We start from the raw sequence: 6,000 nt of genomic DNA, 5'->3' as shown, positions 1-6,000 counted from the left end.
TTTTCTTTGTTTTGCGTGTTAGCTTGTCGTATCCGTTGTTGCGAAGGTTCGTGAGTGCGTCGGAAGTGTTCAAGAAGACTAATTGAAGACCGATTATTGCAAGGCAAGTCACACATATCCCAAACAACCATTTGAGCATGTTGAACACGTTTAAAGCTAATGTTTTATTTCAACTTATGCATTATTTTTGAATGTCATCGGGTGGTGAGCCTTTCTCAATTAATTAATGGCCGAAGATGACTTTATTTTCCTATGGGTTATAATTTGATTAGCTAGAACCTTATATATTGGTTTGGTTCAGCTAAATGCTACATATGTAATTGCTTAGCCATGCTTAGAAAGATAAGCTCATTAATGGGATGAATCATATATACTACATTATTATTTATGGTTATATTTAATGGTAGCTCACGATGGTTAATCATGTTATGATAATTAATTGATAATTAAAACTTGTCAATGGTGAGTTGTGAGCACATGGTTTTGAAGGTCGTGCTCATGACAATTAAGGACCGGTTCACGAGCTACTGTTGTGAGACATTAACCGTGTCAACCACAAGCCAGCGTGGGCAACGGCTTTACCTTTTGTATAGCATGGTTCATTACGGGGTGCCAGAATGAGAAGCGGCGAGAAGTCCGTGGGGGTCGCTGGGGAGTCCATGCCTCTGGTTTTTGAGGGGGTGATTATGATCCAGGAATGGTGCACTGTGGTGAGTTGTGTTGTGCGAAGGGTATTGTCACGATTTTCCCCTTTGCAGTGCCGTGGTGGTACTTCGGGGCATGGTAACATGTGTGGAATCGTGTCTTGTGGGTACAGTGGTACATTTCTGGCCAGTGTAAAACTATTCGAATAGCCGTGCCCGCAGTCATGGGCGGGTTGAGCAATGTTTTTCGTGATTAGTCTCACACCTCTCACAATAATTTTTGATGCTATAATTAGTAATAATTTGCTTAGCTCCTGGTTTAGAATTAGATCTGTGCAGCCAGGTTTGGTTGTTCAGGATGGTTGGGCCTGAGCAGCATGGGTGTGTTGTTCAGTGTTGATTAAAATTGATGATTACTCTACTGTTTTACTATTCTTAAGTGTTTGCGGCTGCTTTTGCAAATGAGAATATGTTATGCTATCCTTTGGTATCCTTGTACACTTGCATATTTGTTGTGTAGCTTGTTGAGTATGTCATATGCTCACCTTGCAATAATCAATCAACCTCAGTTGAAGAAAAAGGATCCAGAAGGAGAAGTCGTTTGGCTTATACCCCAGTTGAGCTGCCTGTGGGAGTGGAGCTGAAGCCATCGCTAGACCGTTATTCCGCTGCTGTTTTTCTTTTGGTTCGTAAGTATGTAACGTTATTATTACGATGGATTTGTATATTAAATTGTCAGTTTGTGTACCTCGGCTGATTCCTGGATGAAGATTTTATGCACAAATTAGTTCGGAAATTACTAGTGAATTTCTGGGCGTGACACACATACACAATAATTCTTCACAATACACATATGTAGTATAAGGAGAAACCATTAAATCCATGGTACGTGCTAAAAAAACTTCCTAAAAATTGTTGAGCAAATTAGCGAAGAATAGCTTAGGCTGTGTTCGCATGCCCTAGATGGCAACTTGTACTCTCTGCACGGAAAACGAAGCGGTCCATTAGTGTGTGATTAATTAAGTATTAGATTTTTTTCAAAAATAGATTAATTTGATTTTTTAAACAACTTTTATATAGAAACTTTTTTAAAAAAAACACACCATTTAGCAGTTTGAAAAGCGTGCACGTGGAAAACGAATGAGAGGGGTTGGGAAGAAGGGGTTGCAAACACAGCCTTAGTATAGGTAGACAGATTGTAGGTTGATGATCAGAAACTTCAAAGCTAGCATTATTGTTTTAAGAGGGAGATCAATGAATGACACCCTTCCAGTCCTCCGGTCGGGAGCTCCGGCGACGACGCTGGTGACTCCCGCAATGAGGAAGTAGAGCATAAACAATACAATTAATGTATGACACACAAGCGAAATAGATTCTAAACTCGTGAGAAGATATCCTTTGTTATTTGCATGTCATCTAAATGGCTATGAAAAAAAATTAAAAAAACAAGATAGATTAGTATACATGATAAATCATTCCACAAACATACAAGTTAAGATTTAACTTCTACAAGTTACAACAGAAAAAACAAATTAAACTATGGTTAGTTAACGTATATTTATAGCTAAATTTATTTTTTTTTTCGTTGCAACTTGTAGAAGTTATATTTGACATTGCATATTTATACGTGGAGTATATATATAGACGCCTAAATAGCTAAATGTTTCCCCACACATATATAAACATCATAAAACAATTAATGTATTAGGACTCCTCGATTGATGTGTGTATTGCCTGATCTATTTGTTTCAGATAGGAAAGCAATATTAATCCGTAGTATCATTTTAGCTGTTGCTAGATCATCCATAAACTGAGCACGTGCAACACACACATATATAAACACCATGAAAGAGGGCTGATGAGAAATGGATGATTGTACACCTAAACGTTCTGTATTAGTTAGTGAATTGAGGCAGCTGGGGCTATGAATTTATGCCTATGCATAATGCATCCTTCATTTTATCACTTCAACTGTAAAATCTCCAAAGATAATCAGAATACATATTCACCCCCAAAGGACAATATTGTGCTAATTAAAGCCATTATTGGACTAAACAGACACTTCCCAATTGTTCCGCCAAATATAATGTCCTACAAGCTAGCATAGCATATAGTTCAGTATTGCATACAGAATTACAGATAGTGGGATGCCCTATCTGTTACAGAAACTAGCTAGCCATTGATATATATCAACATGTTGCAGCCTAATCAACTGCATGTCCTCATAGTACTGCCTCTGTTAATGGTAAGATGCTCACACTACAACTGTGGTAATAACCGGGTGCAAAGTGAAATTCTATGCTAATTAAATAACCGGGTGCAATTTACTCTTAAAACTTACACCGTGCATTGGCAAAACTGGCTAAAACTAGGACTTAAGCAATGCAACAAATAAGGGGCATTAAAATGTACATTTGCATACTCACCAGCATCGTGTGCTTTCCACCATGCTGCGTTCTCATGCATTTGTTAATTCCCTGCTCTTTTTTTTAACGAAGTTCTATTGATAGAGTATAAGATTACAACCCTAAAAGGTCGTGACCAGGAAAAAAACGAAAAATTCCCTGCTCTTGATCTGTAGTGTACTTATGCAAGCCAGCTTCATCTCTCTCTGATCATTATGCATGTAATCAACTGATCATGCTTCTATATATTTACATATCCACAGTACCCAGCCGGACATTCAAGACATATGTTTGCTTTTGAAGATTCATCTCATGGCAATTGTATCAGGTAGTCCAATTGCAAATATCAGTCATACTTGTTTGTACTATCTGATAACCGTATAAATACCCGGATTGTTATACCTCGCAATCTTCGTTTGTCCCATGAAACTAATGTGGCCGGCATACCTAAACAATTCATGCATGTTTTCACTGCAAAGAATTGAAACTATATCAATATAATAAAAAATACTACTGAAAATTTAAGAAGTTGACATGAAGTATATATAGACAGTACTAAATGTTATGACAATGCAACCAATATTGAAGATTGGCAACTCACTCTCAAGCTTAATATATATATTTATACACCACAAAACAATACATATAGTATAAATTATACATCTATCAAGCAGCTGCATGCACAGTACATTAACAACAGAAAATTAAAAAAAAAAACATGCATCTCTTTAATTACAAATTTACAATTAGATCATCACACATCAAGCTATAGCTAGTTGCATAACAACACAAACAGTTTATACTTAATTAATTAACTGCTACACTCCATAATAAGCTACTCGAATCGATCGAGGAGCGAGAGATGCATATATGGCTTAATTAGTTGGGCTAGCTACTCATCAACGCGATCTGATCTAATCGGATCGAGCCAACCCTAGATCAACGCCGTGAGCCAGTTCTCCAGGGTCGCCGCCGCCCTCGCCGCCATGGCGCAGCGGGGGGCAGCGACGGAGAGGGTGAGCAGCGCGACGCCCGCCATGAGGAAGGCGAAGGAGAGCAGCATGTGGGCGATGGGGATGGCGGGCTCGGGGACGGCCCCGAGGACGATGGCGGAGGCCCCCCACATGAGGAAGATGGCGCCCACCCCGATGGTGCGGCTGCGGAACAAGAACGGCGCGCCGCCGCCGAGCTCCGGCAGGTGCCCGCCGTCGTAGTGGTCGCCGCCGCCTTCCATGGCGTCGTAGTGGTGGCGCGCGCGCGTTTTGCGGGTTCGATCCGGCGATCCGCTTGGTCAGCTAGGGTTTCGATCGATCTTGATCTCGCGCGATTAAAATGAAGGGGAAAAGCGATCGGAGCTCGAAAGCACTTGGAAATTGCTAAATTTACCGCTGCTCATGCAGTTCTTACGCACAAACGGTAAATTTGATCCTCGTAAAATGTGACGACGATCTTTTTATTTACCCTCATGGCTTTCGGCTAGATGAAATGAACTTGGTGATTATTATGCTCGCCGTACTATAGCACACGTCATGCGGGCCCATTGAAACTGGACTACGGCCCAACATCAGCCCAAATAACAAACTCGGTTCAAATGGGCTCAAATATGGGCTTTCACCATCTCTATTAGGATGGGCCCGAACTGGGAAGAAAATCCAATGAGAGTCACAAGTCAAAGAAACAACATCGACACACAAGTCTCAGCTCCGAGGAGATCAAACTACCAAACCATTCAGGGAGTGTTTGGTAAATGTCCAGGGAAATGATTTCCCACCCATCTTTAAATCCTAACTATTCATTCTCCCTCATCCATTTAATCCTAACCCTTCATTCATTTTTCAATCCTAATCCTACCTCTCATTTCCCATTATCCAAACACATCCTCAGAAAAAGACGAATAGCAAAAACAGCGAAAAGATAGAGCAAAAGGGAGAGTACTGTATTAGTAATAACTAAAATAATTAACCACTCACCAATCAATCCCATGTTGTGACGAGATGACGACCGACGTCGCTGATCGAGCGAGAGATCCACAAAATTAAGGCATGCAGAGGGGTATGTACTGAATTTAGCAAGTGCTTGGACCATTCACTTGGCTCTAATCATTCATCTCCATGTACCAAAATATCAACTGCCTTTTCCGAAGCTCAAATAAAGGTAGCTTCCTTGATCCTGATGTTCTTCTTCATGCATATATACGGCGTCATATCATTCGAGCTATCTACAAGCTGTCTCTGCACCTGAGCCTAATCAACCTGAGAGAAGGAAATCACAATTAGCACATGAATTAATTAAAGATAGCAATCAATACCATCAACCTTTGTTACCTGATCTCTGTCTTAGCCTAATCAACAACTATATATTCACACATACATATATAGATCGTGGTAGCTAGCTAGGAACATAGTATATACTGCATGCAGAGAGAGAACAAACGAAGAGAGCTCTGCTACCTGAGGCTAAAAAGATGAGCTCTCCCAGCTCGATCTGTCTGTGCATATTGCCATAGATCATAGTGCCGGCGGCGGCGGCGGCGGCGAAGCCATGGGACGGCGGCCGGAGCTAGGATATGGCTCTTCACTTGCAGATTTGGGCGTGTACGTTGACCTGGTGGATTGGAGGGCGCAGATAGCTAAGCTTAGCATGTTATACACGAACACGACCGTGAAACCAGTGCTAGAAAACTAGTCAGAAACCAAACATGTGACTTGTTGATCAGTTTTATGCTATTATATTACACGAAATTCCTTGCTAATACTACTGGTGAGGTTTCCTCGGACATTGATAATTGGTGAGGTTTCCTTTTCTTATAATTATTTTTTTCTTAATTAGATGGCAGGTACAATTAATATCTTCACTGTGAAGAGAAGATGACAGAGGAACGCTCCTCTACATACGTACAACTGGCAGGTCGTATATTTCGATTAGTTCACCGCGATGACGCCGATCTACAA

General features: G+C 40.7%; 1 long non-coding RNA gene across 1 annotated transcript; it reads right to left on the bottom strand.

Annotated features, from left to right (window-relative positions):
- Positions 1-2,551: 2,551 nt before the first annotated feature.
- LOC127763817 (uncharacterized) lies at positions 2,552-5,815 on the bottom strand. The gene is made up of 3 exons (XR_008015760.1): positions 5,500-5,815; positions 5,020-5,301; positions 2,552-3,520 (listed from the first exon to the last, which is right to left on the bottom strand). It is a non-coding gene; the product is annotated as an uncharacterized LOC127763817 (long non-coding RNA).
- Positions 5,816-6,000: the final 185 nt, after the last annotated feature.

This window comes from Oryza glaberrima, chromosome 2, assembly GCF_000147395.1.
Source record: "Oryza glaberrima chromosome 2, OglaRS2, whole genome shotgun sequence".
NCBI classification, from domain to species: Eukaryota; Viridiplantae; Streptophyta; class Magnoliopsida; order Poales; family Poaceae; genus Oryza; species Oryza glaberrima.
This window is presented reverse-complemented; position numbering and strand designations above follow the sequence as displayed.